General features: G+C 36.2%; 1 pseudogene; it reads right to left on the reverse strand.

The window, feature by feature from the left end:
* Window positions 1–5,415: 5,415 nt before the first annotated feature.
* LOC113299310 lies at window positions 5,416–14,190 on the reverse strand (annotated as a pseudogene).
* Between the last annotated feature and the right edge of the window lie 8,028 nt (window positions 14,191–22,218).

Raw genomic sequence — 22,218 nt, forward strand, 5'->3', positions numbered from 1 at the left:
ACCAACAAGTACAATATGTCGTTGTTAAACATTTCTTGCCATACTTCCGACAAGCAAGCTTTCACGGTAGAATGGGGGTTTATGGATCGGGAGAATGATATGAGTTTTACTTGGATGATAGAAACCTTGAAGGAGATATACCGTGGAGATCAAACTCTATGGATCATAGTAACGGATAAGTACCAAGCACTAATGAATGCCATTTGAGTGTTTTTTCCGGATGCTAAGCATTTTCTTGGCAGAAACGTGGAGTTGCGTTGTTTATCTATTTGGTAAGGGATCATGTTATGCATACGCACCAAAATACACCATTTGGGATGAATAGCTTAAGGATCGTAGAATTGTTTTATTCAACCATAACAACATACATTAAATCGGTCTTAGAGTACGTGATGATTGTCCATTACCACCGGTAGATAAGTTAAATGAGGTCTCGGAGCTCACCAAAGAGTGGCTTAAAAAATACGATGCCAACATGAGGCGATGGGAGGAATTGATCGAGCCGGATCAATTCGAGGGTCTCCATTTGTTGGAATGAGTATTTTCCTTATGTTAAAAACTTGATATATCGGATGTTTATATTTTGTCGCTTTCTTATATTGTATTTTGCAAACTTGAACCAAGCTTAATGAATGAAAGTGGTTTTGTATTTTTGGGAAACTTGGACTCATGAAATTTGTTCCAGAATCGGACTTTAAGTTTATTTATAAAGTCTGATTGTTGAAGTAGTTTGTTGCAGCTTTTTCAGAATCAGTTTATATGGAGTATAATGCAATCCGATTATTGGATACAAAGATTTTTAACTAAACAATCGGATTACATATGGTCTAAAATGATCCGAACATGAATCAAGAATCAGTTGATTTGTGTATTAACAGAATCCGATTATAGTTGATGTTCATCACATCAACCCAGAATCGGGGTATATAGGTTCACAGTAAAATCCGATTCTTTTCACAATCGGATTACTATGGTTTATATATAAACCGATTCTGGGTAATTTTCAGATACCTTGATGAGCGAATTTCAAAGTTTTAGAGGTAAATGATTGTAGTTTATCTCTTAGAAGGAGGGGGTTAAAGGGATTTAACTCAATCACTTGAATTGTCTGTTTTGGGGTTTTTTTTTTTTTTTTTGTAAACCAAAAGGAATTAGATTATAATTATTGTTTGTGATTGATTAGGATTTAGTTTTAATTTTGATGGAAGTTGAGTTTTGATTAATAATTTTTGTATTTGTTAATTAAGTTATGATTTTGTATTTGTGTTAGAATAATTAAAGTTTTTTTAAGGTTAATTTAGTAATTTTACAATCTTTAGACATCCCGTATCATTCTCTATTGGGTGGATGAAGAAATCCATAGGCCTCAATTTAGCCAGGTAAAAAAACAATGACAAGATTAAAGCAAACAGGTTAAAAAATCCAGTAACGGGAAGCATCAACCATCAGTAGACTTTTTTTTTTAACACTTAGGCACAACCTAAGAACTAGGATACATAATAGTAGCAGTGGCTACATTGTTCAGTCTATTAGTCGACCCACTGATAAAGTTCTTACAAGCAATTGCCATATTTAGGGCTTGTAAGTTGTTAAGTCTGTGAATAAGTTTTAGACCAGTTAAAACAAAAGTTACAAGCTAAACTCTTAATATAGAGTCTTCATGCAAAAGTTTTCTTTCCCTGTAATAGTTGCGGCTGAATCTTCTCTTGATTGCTTTGATGTAAAGGGTGTTGAAGTGTTCTAGGACTTCACTGGTTTCAGCATGTATTTCGATGTTCATGTGCTGCTTTTCCTCAGCCCAGCTGAAAGCTAGTTCCTCTCCTCTTGTGGCTCCTCTAACGCCCAATTGGCCTGAGTGTCCTCTGCTATCAAGGTAGTTTCCTGCAAAATCAGTAACAATTAGAGCAGAGAAGAATTGTAGGCTGTCAGGATCCTTTATACTGCATATTTTGATTATGTAACCATAATCTTTATTATGTTGAGGATTCCCAACATGAAATCTTGGTTCCTCCCTTTGTATTTCCGTGTCAGAGTCTTGCCCATGTGTGTTTAGAGCATGAGAAGATAATTTCTGAATTCTGTTATATTCACAGAGATGTTGTTGGATGCTAAGAGAGGTTCTCTTAGAGATGGGTCTTGTTTTTTGGAAAATTAGATCACATCTAGCCTTCCAAATAAACCAGCAAGTAGTAGCATAGATGTTGATGTTACCACTATTGCTGGTAGGTTGAAACCAAGTATTGAACCAGTATGTTTGGTGATCAAACATTCAATGGTGTGCTCCAAACATTTGATGCCAAACTTCAGTTGCTGCAGGGCAATTAAGGAACATGTTTGTCATAGTTTCCTCTCCACTGTTGCAGATTTTGCATATAGGATCAATATAGTGGAGAATGCTTGTTGTTTTGGCATTCGTTGAGAGAATTTCATGTGCACAGTTCCAGAGAAATATTTTGATGGCAGGTGCAACTTCCAAATTCCAGATAGCTTTGCAGTCTCTTGTAGCAGTATCATTTCTGTAGAGGTTTTCTATATTGGCTTTGTACAAAACTTTAACAGAGAATTTTCCTGTGTTGTTTAGCTTCCATTGGATGTTGTCATCTTCCTCAGGGTGGATATCCAGACCAGAAATAGTTTGATCAATGTTTGGGCTGAAGATCTGCTGAATAAGCTGAATATTCCATTCACCTTGATCTGTCATTAAATGGGCCAGCAGCTGAATTCCCTGGGGGAAATTTGCAGGTTGTGTGAGCTTGTCAATTGTATTTGGTATCCATATATCCTCCTATATTCTTATTTTATTTCCGTTGCCAATTTTCCAGGAGCAGTGTTATTGAATATTCTGAATGCCTTCAAGAACACCTTTCCATATCCAAGAGTCACCATCCTTAGCTTTGGTGTTCGTATTTAGAATATTTCTCCCTAGTAAGTACTTGGCATCCATCAGTTGAAACCATAGAGAATCTTTATCCTGCTCCAATCTCCATCCTATTTTTGTTATCATGGAGCTGTTGAAAAGTTCCATGTTCATAAAACCTAATTCACCAAGTTCCGTTGGTTTGCAAATAGCTGTCCAAGACTTAGGATAGTAGCCTGTGGGGTTTTCTAGATTTTCCCCCCAGAAGAAATCCCTTTGGAGTTTGTTTATGTCTTGACAAGTTTGCTTGGGTATCCTGAAACAATTCATTTGGTAGATACTAGCAGTGGAGGTGGCAGATTTGATTAAGACTTCTCTTCCAGCAGCACTGAGAGGAGTATTTTTTCCAGCTTGATAGTCTCAGCTTCATCTTGTCAACTCCTGGTCTGAAAGATTTAATCTTGCTTCTATGAGTAAAGAGGGGAGAGTCTAAGTACTTGTCATCCAAAGGTAGGATCTTAACTCCCAACATGTTGCAGATGTCAGGGATTAGACTAGTTCATGTTCTTACGAAAGATTAGAGCAACCAGCTTTTTATAGAATTTAGTTGTGAATATGAGTGTTGTAGTTATGTACTGTGATAGGAACCGAAACCGTGTCTACAAATGCGTCATAATCATGTCATTATCTGCTTGTTAGACCTGATTCATATCAAACGAAATAACCCCATTTAAAATATAATCTAACTTGTTTGTTGTCGTACATTTCAAAGCTTTGAATCCTGATCCGTTATCTTTAACTAGATTTTTCTCCTTGTCTCCATCCACAATATTTTTCTACCCCCAAATTTGAGAATATGTTGACATCAGGGGCATTTAAGAGATAATGATCTTAGACGCTGCGTGAAAAGTAACTCTATTGGGCACATATGGTATGGGACATTTGGAGTACGATAGATGGCTATCACTTGTCATTAGGCCGTCACTGTCACTTTATTGGGCACCAACCACCATGTTTTAGGGCATAACTAAAAGTTTTAGGGCATACCATATAAGACAAAAACAGGTTATTAGATAGTAATCTTAAATGCCCTTATCCATATACTTTTCTTAATGCCGAAACTGTCCTTATTTATATTTTTTATTTTTAAAAATTTTAAAATTTAACTTTTTTTTAGTTTTTTAAAAATAAATACTTTTAATTATTTGTACTTTTTTTTAAATATAAGTTTTTAAATTTTTTATTTTCTTAGTATTTTTTTTATTCACAACACATTATTTTATTTGAAGTATTTTTTTGAAAAAAAATCAATTTATTTATTTTAATTTTTTTTAAAGAAAATAGAAAAAAAAAACTACAAAAGAAGAAAAAATTAAATTTTTACAAAAAAAATTAAAAAAAAAATAATAAAATAAATAATAAATAAGTAAATTAATAAATTCATTGAGGGTATCTAAGTAATTTACCTATCATTGAACACCCCTTATCACCACCCCTAGTTAGGGTAATCACTTTGTATGCCCTAAAAGTTTTAGGTATGCCCTAAAACCTGGTGCTAAACAAAACAGAATTTTGTTTTCCTTTCGTTTCAGATGAGTTTCATATTTAAATCAAAAGCCCAACTGCCTTGTACCAAAAATTAGTATCGGAAAGCATGTCAAGATTTTGGTCGGCTTAGTTTAACCACTACAATCTACAAAGCTAAACTGTCAGGCGGGAAATTTTGAGCTGTAACTCTAAATGTCTGTTGAGTGTCTCGACTCTTGATGAAGACTGAGGTCATTCAAGTACCCATGCTTCGTTTTCGGTCGGCCAGCTTTCCTTGCATTGGCTTTGATATGTTTGGACGCGAAATTGGCTTGGTATTGCGTTTCATTCGTAAGGGCTTAATTCGGAGAATGGGGCTCAGCAGCTGGAGTGCAAAGCAATGGGTGAAGTGGTTTTGGATTCAAGAATTTAATTCTGGAGTCTGACGGTGAGATTGTAGAGAACTATGTCAATGAACTTAATCCTACTGTTCATTGATCCAACCAAGGAATAATCCTGGATATTAAGAGACGGTGCATAGGCTAATAGTGTTGGTCATTTCTCTTGCTAAGAAGGTAAGAGATGACCTCTTTCCACCTAGAGTTGGATGGAGAAAGATTTTCATCGTAGTAGTTCTTCTCACTATAAAATGTCTCTTTTGGAGGAAAAAAAAAAGAAAAAAAATAGGGTGACGTATAGCATTGTTCCTAGCTTAACTACAATGGACACAGGTTATTCTGAGCAGTTGCATTGTTGATGATACAGCTGTTGGTTTAATCTAGTGGAGTTTTCCTATCAAAAATGAAGTAAATAATGAGTTGTACTTGTGCTACATAAAAACTGCAAAACTGCAGTGCAGCCTTTATTGCTTCGTCGAAAATACAGAGTGCAACAGGCTTGCATACTTTAGGTCTCTTAATCTAAAGTCACAGCCTCTCCCATAAAGGTCTCGTAATCCAAAGTCACAACCTCTCCTATAAAAACCAGTCAATGCTGTATGTCATGTAGGATCTATATTTACCATCAAGTAATAGCAGTAACAATGCAGAATTAATTAAACATTTGACAAAAAGAATAACATGAAGCTCTTTGTTCTTCTCACTCGAAGCTTTATAGATATATAAAGGCATAGCCAATAATCTCTTGGTTCATGAAATATTTCAAGATTGTCTAAAAAGGTCAAAAGGAAAAGCTGATTCAGTCAATAGACGGTTCATTCTGACCATGTGTTAGATGGTCTGTCTTAACTATTCATCAGACATGCTCGTTAAGAATTCTTTAGGTTATGATTCTGCATTTGGACGAGTTCTCCTCTTCTTCGCTTTATCTTCCTCTCTGTATCTTCCTCTTCTCTCTTCCCTTCGATGCTTCTTTGATAACAATTCTTCCTTGGCCTTCACCGCCTCATGTGCTTTTCTGTTCTCATTTTCCTTCAGCTTCTTCTTCTTCATCTGTACAATGTCATCCACATTAGAGGCAAACTTGACTGACTTCAGTATACTGACTGAAAGCTACTGATCAATACTCCACATAGTCAAATTTCGGTAAGAGGTTTAGCTTGGCCGTCAATAACACCCATACCAAATCATAAAATGGGCACAGAAGTTTTCTAACATCAATTTGTTTCACACTCTACTTTCGGTGAGCATGTTATCCATGATCAGCCTTGGAATCTTCTCAACATAAAAAATTATGACCCTAGTAGCCGTCCTTTTAAACTCAAAAGCAAGAACAGGTGAAGGAAGACAAGTTCTCTAACATCAATTTGTTTCACACTCTACTTTTGGGGAGCATGTTATCCATGATCAGCCTTGAAATCTCCTCAACATAACGAGTTATGACCCTATTAGCCGTCCTTTTTAAACTCAAAAGCAAGAACAGGTGAAGGAAGACAAGTTCACAGTGGAAAATTATTTCTAGGACTACAAATACAGTAACAAGATGAATCAGACCTCCGTATCTGCATGTGAGCTCTAAGAAGCACAGATAAATAAATTATGTACATAAAAAAAGGTTGTGCGAGAATATACAATATCCTAGATAACATACTATACACTATATTGCCCAAGTCATCAATGTGACTCAAAATATGCACTAGTAAAACGCACAAATAAAGTTGTCTACCTATTAACCAGGGCGACTAAAAGATTGGTAGATGAAATTAGAAAGAGGAATAGCAACTACTATTTATCTAATGATTTGTCCCAAGAGCCTAACGAGCTAAACAGGAGGAGATTAAGCTGAATTGTTTTGAGTTGGGATCATAAGATTACTGATTTCTCCATTTCAATGGACTGCATTTCAGATGTATGACAACCCAAAATAAGAACTCTACATGCACTGAAATTTGTGACCAAATATTATAGAGCTAGCTGGATCACCCTAGGAGTTCGTACCTTTTCCTTTTTCAACACCTGAAGCTGAGTGACAAGAGCATCCAATTTGCGCTGCCTGGGGTCCCTGATCATAGCATGTCGATTTCCAACGTCCTTCTTACGAGTAGGGGGGTCCTTAGGTTTTGATTCAAATGGGAGTAAAGCTTGTAGTGCTCTTGGAATCACCGTAGGATTGAACTTTCTAGGATTCCGTTCAATTGGCTGTGCACAAAAATAAAATGAATATCGGATTGGGAAAATCAAGAATTTATAAGCCGTAAACTAAAGCCATCTCTAAGTTCACTTTATGAGGCAACCTTGTAGAGTGAATCCTTGTTAACAGGAATAGGGAGATTATGCTCTCGCCGCAGCTCAGCTACTGTTTTCATACCATGCAAGATATCATCACGCGGTTGCAGGGCTGTTGTTAATGGGTTGAAGAAACGAGGAACCTCAACCTGAGTCCACGCACACAAGAAAACAATATCGCTCATAAGAATCCTGTCCTCAAATGTGCATCTAGCAATTCCTTCTCTAGCTTGACCTCCCTTCCTTTTTGGTTTATTACCAAGCTCTTCTTTAGCAGCCTGTCAATAACAATTCAATTAGAAACACAAGAAACTGGCTTCACAGGAAATCTGGAGCTACTAATACAGCATAATAGGCTGGGAGAACACGGTTCAACATAACAGCATCAACAGTGCGGACATTTACTTAAAGAAGAAAGAGATCTTGGCTTCTGACTTCATTGCACATCAGCCAAGGTTCTGATCTCTAACACAACAGACCTCTAACCACATAAATGGTCCAAAGATTTGACTTGCTCTTAGCATCAAGTTGAAATTTAACCCATTCATTCGAAAAATTAGCATCAAGTAGAAATTTAAAACATGATGCATTGCGAACTACTGTTCTAGATCATGGACACAAATAGCAGCATGCAAGAGAAAATATAGCACACAACCTTTTTAACCTGCCCCCGAATTCCACTAACAGTCCGAAGTGCTGCACCCTCAAACTTAGCAATTTCAAGATCTGATGTAAAAATGTCCTTAATAAGTGCAGTTTTCTTGAAGATCTTGCAGGGAGTTCCAACTAGCTTGATTTTCTTCACTATCTTCGTGGCATGGTTAGATTCAAGTACGACAGCAGTTGCTGCAATCTGAAAAGATGCCTGAAGACTCAAATGCAAACCATTTAGCAAACAAAATAAAAATGCAAGAATAGGAGAACTTACTACATATCATTCTCTAATATATATATATATAATTGAAGACACCCTCTGCCACAATAAAAAAGGCCATATCGTCCATATTCCTGTTTGTATTTCTTGTCCTTGGAAGTCAAGCACAAGAAATACAAACATACAAACATAAAGTTCCATGACTTTTCTAGTGAATTGCTCTCATCTATTTAGCAATAGACATTAAACAGGAATATAATAACTATAACGATGCTCAAGTAGATCACATCAAACCTGGCTGTTTGCCATGTTCTGTATAGCAACAACTCCGGTATTGGCAGGTGCAAGAGGGCCCCAGAATATAGCGAGACAGTGCATGTGTTCGGGAGTGTATTTAAGCATTTGATGCCTTCCATTGCGGTCTTCAATGGCATAAATGGGTATGGTCTGGTAACGCCTCCAACCAATTGAAACAGTGATCGGATCTCTCGTTTTCAGTACCTTCCTATGCCATCTATGTCGTTTCAGTCTCACCTGAAAGAAACAAGGAATACCATTGAACACGTGTTACACACAGATACAAGAAGTGCCTTATCATACAGGTCATGAAAGAAAAATTCAGTAGTCATAGACATCATGTGGAGTAACAACACCACAATGACACTGAATAATTGGCATTATCAGTTGATATAATTTATGGTGATGGAAACGGAATGCACGGGACATGCTAAGACTAACTGCTGCCCTTTGGTTGATTAGTTCATAAGCCCCATAATCAAGATTATCAATATCTGCTGGGCACATTTTTTGACTGAGTTTGGGCATATCCAACTATTTAATAAGTAAAATTCTTCGAAACGATGTATTAGATTGCAAAACCGCCTTCCAATAGTCAAATAAAGAACACAGAAAAGGCACAAAAACCTGCATATATCCAGCATTTTCCTCTGCAAGACACCTCCAACGAGAATAGGATGACAGGGATCAAAATACTGAACCATCTCATAAGGAACGGCATGCAGCTCCAACCTCAAATAAGTCCCTGTTCTAAAACCCTCAATCTCCAAGCGGGTTAGCTCATCAAGATCTTTGAGTTCATCTATATTCCTCTGTTTCCGAATTTCAACCTCCTCCTTCAACTGCAATATCTAAATACTTTAGCAACAGCGTCACAAGGTCAAATTTATTGCACTATGAAACCAGTTTACCTTGTAATAATATTCAGAAGAATCAGAACCATTAGTTTTTGGCTGGAGGAACTTCGACCCAGCTTTTATTTCAGCGCCCTCGTCCAATGACTCGGAACCTTCACGGGTAGATCCTAGTTAAGGTATACGTTAAATATTTCTGGACACAATCTTATGAAGAAAATGCACGTTAACTCAAGGAATTTAGGATAAGAAACTGCAATATGATTAGGAAAAAGGAAATGGATCGGGAATTGGGGTAGGTAATATTTTCACAGTTCTGGGGTTGGTAATATTTTCACACTTCCAGTCCAATGATAGATGGTGTGATGGTGTGTGGTGGGTGTGAGCGTGTGTATACTGCTATATAATTGGGAAAAAGGATATGAATCAAATTTTGCACGCAGTGCCAGCTTTTTAAGCCTCCGCTCCTCAGCTTCGGGGTCAACATAACCCATTGCTTCCGTTGATACATCAGGCTCTTCATGGACCCCATACACCTCTCCTGTTTCTAAATCTTCAAACTTGCCATCAAGAGAAGAATCATCATCACCACCCATATCAGAGGTTTCACCTCTACGAGCCGCCTTCGACCAATCTCCTGTGACAAAGCGGTCACAAATAGTTTCAATAAGTTCTTCATTTCTATAGTCGTTGAGTTTTCCACCATGCAATAACTTAGAGCAATCCTTGGAAGAAGCATCATCACTCTCCAGTCCTTCACTTGATTTCTGCAATATTGGGAACAACAACAATTTGAGATGAGCTTAAGACTGACAACAAACAGAACATAAAATAACACCTCCCAATAGCCATTAGGCCCATTACAACCCAGCTCATATTTGTTGGCACATAAAATATTTTATAGTTTCTGCATATGATAATTATAGAAGAATAATGTGTTTGTAGTAACTATATGAGTACCTTGGCAATATCTCCTTTTAGCTTAAAGAAATCATCACCCTCGCCTTCTTCATCTTCCGTACTAGCATGTCCTCCACAGACGGAGGTCGACTTCCCCGTGTATTTCCCATATACAAGTTCCATGAGATTAATACCTTTCCTTGATATGGTTCTCCCCATCAAGGATTCTTTCCACTTGGAGGCATTTCCCAACACCTCATCTACTAGATTTGTAAGATGAGACAGAAGACCGAAAGACAACAGAAAGCATCAGCAGATAGAAAACTATAATACTAGCTTTCAAGAAATTTGAGGCATTGATAGTCAGATCTGAAGGAAAAGATCTAAACGAAAAGAATTGGATTGTAAGTACCGTCTTCTACATGGTCCTCTTCATCCTGATCTGAAAATTCTGAAACTTGCGATGACTGCCAGCCATCACTGTCTTTGTTGTCCTCGTCTTCATCATCGTCTTCAACCTCAGAATCCTAACATGAATTATGAATTAAAGACAGTATATGGAGTTGTAATATCAAATAGAATGAAACCATGAATAAAGACGGGGGTGGAAAACAAAGACATATAAAGACAACCTCAGTGATGTGAACATAAATACCTATCACATTTTTTTTTATCAAACTAACAGATCTAGTATGAAGTTGCACAATAAGAGAAGTAACTATTGATTTTTAACATATCTATGGCACGAAAATATTAAGAATGACCCAACAGAGAACCACCAAAGAAATAGAATGTAGAGAATATAAATATCAAAATAAACTCATGTAGATAAGATTGTGGCCTTCTTGGAATCTAGATAGAATTTCACTGTGGCAAAAAAATAAATATAATTGCAGTGGAACTTCAGATCAACAGCACTTCCAAATATGGCTTTTTGTTCTTACCATTCCGTTGTGGAACCTAATCTGCTCTTCTACTTTACATTTGGAATCCTGTAACTTATCATCATTCCCGTCTTCTTGTGGAGTGTCATCGCCTTCTGTATAAGAACCATCGTCCTCATTTTTAGCAGTTGCAACAGTGGTTCCTTCGTCATCCACCTCATCTTCATCATCAGACATACTGGTTACTTCATTTTTTCCATCAAAGAGAGCAACTTGGCCTTCATGTCTATTCTTTAAATTACTACTAAAAACAGAAATACCGCTGCTGCTCAATTTCTCATCAATTGAATACTTGGTATCTTGAAGTGACTTTACCAACTCCTCACCCACGTCAAGGTTATTTGCTGGTACAGAAGAATTTCAGTACACAAAAGATATAATGTAACACGCGCTTGAGAGAGAAAGGAATTCGTTTTTGCTCTCAATGGAGCCAAGTATCACCTTTTCGAACAGCTTCCCCATTTGCATCAACATTAGAAAACTGAACAGAGTGATCAGGAATCTCTATGTATACCGCATCCTTGTCATAGAGAAGATCCCCAAGACCAGACATAGGCGCATAAAAGAGTCTTTCCTTGTCCCGCAACCCCTTTTTTTTAGCAGCAGATGGTAAAGGGCAAGGGTCAGCTAAGCTAGTAACACCAGCTAGTGGGAAATCACCAACACCAGCAATATGAACCTGAGGAATATGAACTTGAGGCGGTCATTTACTTGTAGTATAAAACCGGAAAAGCAACTACTTAAGCATGCAACACAAAAACAGGCCAGCAACAGGGAACACGCTCTCCTCTTTACCCTAGGCGAATATGTGAAGAATCTTTTACAGGTTAAAGTACGAACAAAATTACAAACTAGTTGAGAAATAGTTTGTGTGGGTCTTAAGTGCAAAACCATGAGCAAAATTTTATTCGGAAGTATGATATATCGGGCACATATTCTCTTACAAACATAATAGACAACAGAACAACCGTAATACAATATGATATATGATAACGCAACAAACAAGAAGAATGTGTTGACAGAGGTCATCTTTATCGTGCAGGTCAATTCCAAAAGCTGATGAAATAAAAGGATGTTTGCTGTTCAATGCAGCAATAAACTATACCGAGATTTGGCTAAAATAAGTACCTTGGTTCCTTTCTTAATATTACAACCTCGGACGTAACCATATAAAATTATGTTTCTGTCGCATTTTTTGTCCATGTGCACTCTTTCTGGAGGAGTAACATCTTCAAAACGATCTACGAGCACATATGGATGTGAAGCTCGCCATGACAGAGGATGAAATTTCATGACCGATATGAATCTAGCCAGATTGTGAACTTCACGTTTCGCATACCTGTAATCATAGACAGGATAGAAAACATAATGGACAAGCAGTTTCCTAGCCCCTGGAATTTGAAATTGCTAACACTATCGGTTATAGAACAGGCAATGAATTATATAGTACTGTCTTGCTATATTCCAGATAAACTTACCTCCCGTGGATGAGACCAGATAAGTAAAACAGTTTTGCTCCATCATAGATTTCAGTCCAGAAACGATGCTTGAGGCACTGCTTGGTTTTTCTAAGTTTTTTTACATCTTTGAACTTGTCCAGATGTGTAAGCACCCCCATAACCATTGGAAAACCGTGAACTTGCAATATGTTAAGAAACTCAAATGTTTCCTGTAATAACAGAAGCATTTTTTGCAGTATAAGAAAACTCTAGTAACTAGCTTCTTGAAAAAAATGAAAATACTTCCAGCAAACTGACACGAGGTTTCATATATCAGCATATAGACTTTCTTTCCAATATGAATAAACTGCGTAACAACGCTATGGGTCTGTGAATTAATGTCAGATATTGGAATAAGCTGTCTGTCACAATCAGCTGAAAAACAAAGTGTGGCCAAGGTTTCATATATACACTGATACACATCTACTTGTTTCGGTAAAAATGTTCTTTAGTTTCTAGTCACAGATGTGAGATATCAAAATAGATTCGCAGAATAGTACAGGTATTCAAACAAAGTCACAGTGAGTACAAGAACATACATCTACAACTATTTTGTATAAGTACCCGTAATTGTTTGATATGAGCATAGCTTCTGGTAAAGAACCATGTAACACTTGGATAGTGTTCGCTAAAATTAAATAACACTTAGTGTTTGCAAGTACTATGAACCTAGAGCTGTAACTACAGCTATACCTGCGCTCTCAGAACTTAAGCCATACAAAAACCTCATTTAGAACTCTTCTAGAACTTACCATTTGAAACCCATTACTTCCATCAATTAGTAGTAATGCTACATCAGCATACTTTGCAGCATCAATCATCCCATTAACATCATTGGGGCACTCCACAAACTGTAGACGCCTTTGTTTACCTAACAAGGAATATCCAAACAAAACCATTACTTTAACTAGACAAGGAAGTGAAGATTGAGTCATTCAAGACTACAAGCAAATTATAAATACCTGATACAATTGTGATGGGGCCTCGAACCTCAGTTAGATTATGCTTCGTATAATGCTTTACTAGCGATTTAATCAACAGAGATTTCCCAACCTACAACACAAAATGCCCCAATCATGGAAGGTTTAATCAGCTATTAGCAAATCTAACCTAATTATCAAATTAACCATCAGCTATAATATTACCTTGGGAGGTCCATGCACTACAACAACATAAGGAGCTGGTGCTCCAATAGTACGATCAATAGTAGGGATATGAAGTTTGCGTTGCTCTTTCTCAGTAGCTTGGGAGTGTAATCTCTTTGCCTTAGCTGACGAGTTAAATGCAAATGCCTACAATTGACAAGGAAGATAAATAAATAAACCATTGTTGCAAAACTTGAGCTATAAAAAACTGAGCGACTTTCAAAAAACTTACTTTTGGATTATGAAACTTCTCTTGAGATGCGTCCCGTTTCCTTTTCTTAGTTTGATCCTTTTTCTCAGCTGACGGACCAGCTTGACGAGACCTATGTGATTTGTGAGATTGTTCTTGAGAACCAGAAGGAATCGTCATTATCACTTGCTCAGAACAAAAGTTAAGAAATTAGAAGAATCACCTTGATGGAGATTCTTCCTATTCTTTGTTGATGTTATTTTTGTCGGTATGATGTTGTAGATATTTGGTGATCAGGATGAGGGCTGGGGGTTTGAACTCGTAGATCTGAGGAAGTAGGGTTTTTGGTGGGGGAAACGGCAGCAGTAGCAGTGGCGGCGGAGAGGAGTAAGAATTATTCTTATTCTAAATAAATAGTATTAGTGTGGAAGACAGAGAAGTAGAGAAAGAGAGGCGGAATTTTTAGGTTTTCTTATATTTAATTTGTTGATTGGTCCAAAGCCCATATAGTTATTTATAGTACGGTCCAACCAGAATTTTTTTTATCCGGAGGTCCAAAATTAATAAAAAAATATAAATGACCATAATACCCCCTACTACCAAACGTGTGTGTCTACACTGTTTACAAATTTGAGTACATATCTAGCACACTGCTCACAAATTCGAGTACATATATGCTAACAACTTTGAGTACATATATGCCGCACTGCTTACAAATCTGAGTACATATCTGTCGCACTGCTTACAAATTCGAGTACATATCGCTGCTTACAATTCGAGTACATATCTGTTGCACCGCTTCCAGGTAAAGTACATATCTGTTAGAATCAATTATAAATAAATTAGCACATATTTCAGTATTGCGCATACGTACTCATGGATCAAACAAAAAAAAGTGACAAAACTCTGAATAAAACAGAATCGAAAGAAGTTTCTATCAGTACGCCTTATACGTACTGGGTATTCATGAAAAAAAAATCAACTGCCTGTAAAAAAGAATTGATGAATCCTCCAAATGTCAGAGTTCAGTGCCTTACCTCAAGCCAAACTGATGTAGTTTCACTTCCTGTGAACAGGTATTGACCTAGAAAGATGGTGTCTCCTTTCTTTACTGCCTGCACAGAATCATATAGCTTAGGATAACATAGTCACACAGGTATCGCAAAGACAACAATTGGAAGGTTCAAGGGAACATCTACACTGTCATCCTTCTTCCTAATCATTGTTTTCCAATTTTACGATATACATCAACTGAACGCAAACATATTCGAATTATGTGACAACAATTCCCAAGCCCAAACTGAAATTACACTATGATTTAACCAAAATTTCAGCACATCTTTGTTAATCCATCATAATTGATTGGCAATACATATGAAGTTGCTTCTTTATCTTGATCCGGAGTCAAAACAACCGATGATTCAGCCTTCAGTGCAATCGATTTTTCACTTTTATTAAGAACTTGCAATTCAGGGCCTATTGTATCTAGCATAACCTGAAACAAGTGAACCACCATATATGCACATTTATTATCAATTTTCACTCTATAATCCATAATAGCAATTCTAAAAAAACGATTCAAAAACTGCAACAACAACGAAGATCATGACAATTCCTAAAACAATCCAATTCAAATCAACAAAACTTACAGCACAGAGCTTCTTAGTACTCTTAACAAGTATGATTAGTATGATTTTGAGAAAATAAAGAAAGAAAATAACTAGAAAATCAAATTGAGAGTTCAAATAAGCTAAAACCATCAAAATCTAACCAAAAAATCGAATAATTACGATCAAGATTCATAAAAACAGTACGTCATATACGTACTGATGTTTAATACACAAGCAAAAACTGAAACCAAACATATAGAAGCATAGTAAACACAGAAAAATCAGTACGTCATATACGTACTGATGGTTAATACATAAAACTAAACTGAAACCAAAACAAAAGCCAACAAAATGAAACTAAAATTCTAGATCTACAAACGAAACAAACGTAAAACATGATTTTATAACTAGATCTGGACTATTTTCATCAAAAACCTTCAGTACATCATATATATACTGATGATTAATACACAAAAGCAAACTAAAAACAAACCAAAGACCAACAAAACCGAGTTAAAACATCAGATCTAATAATGAAATGAACATAAAACATCACTATCTATCTAGATCTAAAGTACTTTTACCAAAATTGAAGTAAAAAATTAACGAATCAAGCATGAAGATCATAAACACAAAAAAAATGAATTTAATTCCTCTTTTCGGAACTTTAAAATCTGAATTTTGAATTCTTTTTCCCATGAAATCAAGAGATTTGGATCTCAGATTTAGATAGAATCAATAAAAAACTTAAAATAAAGATCAGTATAGGTAAATCAACTTACGAAATACCTCAGAATCAAAACAAATATTTCAGTATTACATATACTTACTCATGGATCGAACCCAAAAATCAATTACAAAACGCTGATAGAATCCAAAAACAATGACAAAACTTTGAATATAACCGAATCAACATCAGATCTAATACCTAAACATTAGATTTTGCTATAAACATAAAAATTTCTCTAATCCGAGAAGAAAAAAAACCTAAATTAAAATTAGCTTTTGAAGAAGAAAGGAAAAATGAAAACCTAAACTATACCAACAGTAAGGAAGTGAACCTACCGATTAATCTTATTTTGAATTCACGAATTGATCAACACCTCAGAAGATCTTCATAGCCGGAGCTTTTCACCGAACCACAAATGAGAAAATGAAGAAGAAGAAGAAGAATAGATCGAGAAATGAAGAAGAAATGGATTTGGTTACTGCTTTATATACTTAAGGGTGTTTTCGGTATTTAAAAATACGTCCTCATATGTTCCACACGTGTACAGGACCTGGGCTTAAAAAATTTGGTCCATTTTCATGTGTTTCTTTTAATTATGGACCTCTGATTAGTGGGCTTTAATGGGTGGACCTGCCACTAACTAAGAACACTATAATGGTACCTATTGGTAATTCCGAGTAAAGGAAACTAATATGTAACCCGTGCTACGCACCGGATATAATGGGAGTGCTTCCATTTGGAGAGGCGAGGATTCGTCCTGCACCCGTCCCATAATGGGTCGCAATTAGCATCTGCAATATATATTGAAAACAACAATTATCATTTAGTAAATTGACAATTAGAACCTGATTCACGATTGATAATTAGAACCATATTCAACTGTTTTGTACTATGTAAACTTAGAAAATTTTAAAATATGTTTAGTGGCATAGTTTTTGGTAAAAAGGAAATTGATTTGAAAGATTAAACGAACATCAATTATGTGCTTTTTAAAATTTTGGATTAAGAAATCTTCCTAAGGAAAATAATTTTGGAAAATTACACCAACATTTGAAATTAGTAAGTTGTTCATAATATTGGCTAAATTAGTACTCTAACGATAATTGGTAGGGCTATATTTGAAGTCAGTTACTTAAAGTAGCATCACAACTACCCTTAGTCTTGATAGATTTTAGAATACCTATACAACATCTCTTAGTTAATCAATTTTTGCAAACTAAAGGTAATGAAACAAAGTCATAATAATTTTCTACCTCAAAACCCTTATCGCTTCGCGTTCGGTAAAATCTTGTTTGTAATTTACACTTTATACAATCTTTACATGCCTTCGTGCCATATGATAAACTTGTGTTAAGAATCTAGCGTCCAACTCAACTTTTCCTCTAAGCTCCAACTCCTTATAGTTGAATGAAAAATCACTCAATACATAGTTGTGTCAATATTCATTATTAAAAAAACACGAAGAAAAAAATGGTATTAATATAAAATAGATTGTCAACTACAAATAGTGCAAAGCATATGAAGTATTTCCCGTCGAAGTTGATGTAATCAAGAAAATGCACCGGTACAGATTTCTTCGAGAATCATATACTTGCGTTAAGAATCAAGCGGCCAACTTAATTGCTCCGCTTGGCTCCAACCTCATGTAGGTAAATGAAAAATCACACCTATTATATGGTTGTCCAAATATTTAATATTAGAGACACTAAAAAAACATGATATTCATATTAAAATAATTGCAAACTTTAAATGTTTCAAAGTATAAGAAGTGCTTCCCGTCGAAGATGATGTAATCAAGGAAATGCACCGATATATATCTTTCTTCAGAAATTATATACTTGCGTTAAGAATGAAGCGGCCAATTCACTGTTCCTCCTAGATCCAATTCCTTGTAGTTAAGTGAAAAATCACACTCACTATATATTTGAATGAATATATGATATTAGAGACACTAAAAGAATACACGATATTACTATAAAATAGATTGCCAACTCCAAATAGTGCAAAACAAATTAAGTGTTTCCCATTAAGGAAGATGTGACCAAAGAAATGCAATTATATATCTTTCTTCCTCATATACTTGCACCATCTCAATTGTTCTTTGAGGCTCCAAGTCCTTGTAATTAAATGAAAAATTACACTCACTATATAATTGAATAAATATTTGATATCAGAGACGCTAAAACAATACTACCTCCATTTATAGAAAAAGTGATAGTATCTCTTTTCCAAAAGCGGAGTGAGTATATGATATTAATATAAAATAACTTGCCTACTCTAAATAGTACAAAATAGATGAAGTGCCTCTCGTCAAAAAGGATGCAATCAAGGATATACACTGATTGTCCAAACTAAAAAAACCATTATTCAATTGTTCATTTATTAAAATTCAATCTTTGATAAATTTGGTTTTCCATTAAAATGTCGTCCCATTTTTATAAATAACACTTATCTAATTGCCTTGTATTTACTACATTTACTATATACATTTGCACAATTTATGTTGCTTCCATGTTATGTACAAATGTTCTCATCTACCTTTATCAGCATTCGAAGTCTGTTGCTTCCATAAAAAAACTTATGTAGGTCCTTGTAATAGGTAATATTGTACTCTTAACAATTAAAGTGTTACTGGCCACTTTGCGCTGCTTCCTTTTTGTTGCACATCAGTTGCACAATGGTCTTTCTCCCATATATAATGCTCTTCCTTGCATCTCGAACATCCAGAAAATGGTCACGTTTGATTACTCGTGATTGTTGCTTTAACTGTAAGGATTTTTCCTTGTGTTGCTTAATTGAAGTACTTGTATTGGCAAAGAGAATATAAATTGGCTATAGATTCTTTTACTTTTTTTTCTTTTCCTAAATGCTGGTCATAATTTTAATTTATTGTTGGTTTTGTTGCGCAGGGATTGTTGGTAACGTCTCTTGTAAAGTAAAATAATACCATTAACCGAAATATTTAAAATATTTCGGCTTGCACATTCATATAATGTCCGTGGTGATAGGCTTTCTAGTGTACTTACTCAGATGCACTTACAATTATACAAAACTGTTACCTACTTTTATGAGAAACAACTGACATTGCCCAAGTCCCTAACTAACTGGCAGTAATTTACCAAAGTTTCTCGTTCTTAAAAAAAAAAAAAAAAAAAAAAACTTATGCACATTTAAAATATGGAAAATTACTTGGTGCTTTTTCAAACGTCTATGTAATTGATAGGTGTCTAAAACACCTTGATATTTATCTATTGTTTTTGCTTTCTTTGCTTAGTTTTCTTGTAAAATATGTATCTTATGATTGTTTTTGAGTATTTAGGTACTTTGAAGTCATTTGGAACAAAGGAAGAAGAAATTGTCCATTTGGAGCAAGAAAGGGAAGGAGCGTTAATCTGGACATAATTATTTCTCATTATTTGCTTTTATTTCTTAATTTTTATCTGAAAAGCATGTCGGCTTTAGTGATGCAAATATCTGTCTGAAAAACACAACTGCTTTAGTGATGAAGAGAAATTGCAGAGAAGAAGTGGATCTGAAATATAAGAGGAGGCTGCTGCTGGTGGAAGAATTCGAGGAAGAAAAAGGCTTTCATTTGGAGCGAACAGGAGCAAAAAGATCAAGGCGCAGGCGAGAAACATGGTGATCGAGCTAAGTCAACAAAAGGGTTACCATTTAGTAGGCCTTTATCAGAGTTATGGGTATCTTGAATCATTCAAGGTACCCCCAATCTACTTCACCTGAGTCGGTATAGTACCTTTCTATTTCTACACAAAACCTAAAAAATGAGAGTTTCTCTTCTCATTTATTTTTGTCTGAAAATTTGAGTTGTTGCTGCTCAATTGATGATTAAGAAGACGAGATGAAGCAGTGAAGGTAGCTGAAGAAGAAATTTGTTGCCATGAATCGAACACGGTCTTTCTGTTAGACAAAACAGTGTCAAGGAGGAGGAAAGATTAAAGTTCTTATGAGTTTGTGATGAAATAGGTGACGGGTTCAGTTCAGATTCATTATACAGGGAAGAATTGATGGAATTTGTCTTTGGATCGACTTGGGTGAAGTTTAAAATGGGTATTTGATGTTTAGATGAATGTTAGGACTTGGTGGTTCATTTGCAGATGCAGCTGTGACTAGGTTATTGTTCAGATGACCTGATGATGAAATGGTGCTTGTGGAAGCTGAATTGGCCTGATAGGGTGTTCAGATGGAGAATAACTCAAGCTGGTGATGTTGCAGTCAACAATGGTGGTAGTATTGCAGTTGATCTGGTGACTAAAGTAATGAATGATGTTGCTGCTACTACCGAGTCTTGTAGCAGAATGGTAGCGAATTTGGTGTATTGCTCTACAGGGAATGAATTGAAGTATGTTTGTCGGAAGGAGTTAGGTCATTTCGGTGAACAGGTAAACACAATGGCAGGAGATGACATTGCAGAGTTGTACAATGGGTGTTTACACAAGGGGTTTACCGGTGCTTGTTCTCGACAGATAAAGAAGCTATTGTGAAGCCACGAATTCAGTGAAGCCAGTGGGTGTTCGCTATGGGTTTAGAGGTGTTTGAAGATGAGAAGAAGACACAACTGTTGGTTCGATTTGGAGGAGGGTTTTGAACTGAAATTGTATCAACACCAACATGAGTTCAAACTTGTGGCGATCTGATGGAGTTTATTGAAGCTCAGTTGAGATGTGGTTGTGTATTTGGTGGGCTTTACAGGGTTTGAGCTGGAGCTATGCAGTGTTATGAAATGAAGGTTTGAACTGATATTGCAGTTGAGATGAGAAGGCGGTACTGGTACGAGTTGTGCAGCGAGTTGCTGCTGTTGATATAAGGAAGTGACGAGTGTATGGAGCTGCTAATGGTTTGTGCAGCATGGTATTACAGAGCAATGAACTGGTGCAGCTGGGTTTATGTTGGGGGTATGTATGCATTGCAGGAATGGTCATAAATAAGCAGGTGTGAGAAAATGATATGGCAGGTACAACTGAAGTTTTGTAGCTGCCGTTGTTGGTGCTGAGATGCTGAGATTGAAGGTGAACATGAGGTTTCTGTGATGTTGCAGATGAATGGAAGAATAAATTGAGTTTTAGTTTGTGGCAATGGAGCTGTATAGTGCAGTTTATGGAGTAATCTGCAGTGCAATGCAACTATGTGTTGGCTGAAGTTAGGCTGAGCAGAGAATGCAAAGAAAGATGCAGTTGTAATGGATATTGCAGTGATGGCAAGAGAATTGGAGAGCTGAGATGGAAATGTTCGGGATAAATTGTTGTTGTAATTTGGTTCCAGGGACATGGCGAAGCTGAAGCTTAGGCCTGTGCAAGAGAGGCTGGCAGCAAGCCAAGATGGCGCAACATAAGACTGTGGCCTGAGTAATGGCTCAGGCCTGACCTTACTCATACCAGTTAGCCTAGTCAGTTCATCTGACTATCTGACTAGGTTCTGACTCGTTTGACTGGTGACCGGGTGGACTTTGCCGGTCACCTGAAGTAGATTTTCGGTAACTTTTTCGGCCATTTTCTGGGACCTTCGGTGACTACTTTCTGAGTATGTTTTCTAGATGGGTTTTCTCACACTTGGGCTTGGTGGATTTCTATTGATTGGACCTTTGAAGACTAAACCTAATTTGAGAACAAGAGGAGCTATAAAAGAGAAGTCTTTTTTGAGGATCACGCTATTCTACTTGGAGTTTTGGAGAGAGCCGGATATCTTAGGGTTTGCTTTGGTTTCGTTTCATCTTCTTTATTTTTATACTATTGACGATGAACTCCATTATTATGAGTAACTAAAACTATTTTTGATTGAGGGTGATTCAAAGCCCGAAATATGAACTCATGATTGATATGCAATAGCTCGTTTTCTTGCAAGTTTAGTTATTGTTTGATTTGTACCATGCTAATAATGCTCATGAATTGTTCCTTAATTGTTTAAGTTCGAAATTAAATAGTTATGTCACAATCTTATTGCTAGTTTAGATTTTCTTCGACCCGTAATTGTCTAGAGAATTAAACACAAGTAGCAATATGTGGGTATTGATGATGGGACTTTGTTAAGTACCCATATGTAGAAATTGACACTAGTAGGTGATTCATGTTTTTGAGTTCATCACTAGGAAC

Source organism: Papaver somniferum, chromosome 7 (assembly GCF_003573695.1).
Source record: "Papaver somniferum cultivar HN1 chromosome 7, ASM357369v1, whole genome shotgun sequence".
In the NCBI taxonomy this organism is placed as follows: domain Eukaryota; kingdom Viridiplantae; phylum Streptophyta; class Magnoliopsida; order Ranunculales; family Papaveraceae; genus Papaver; species Papaver somniferum.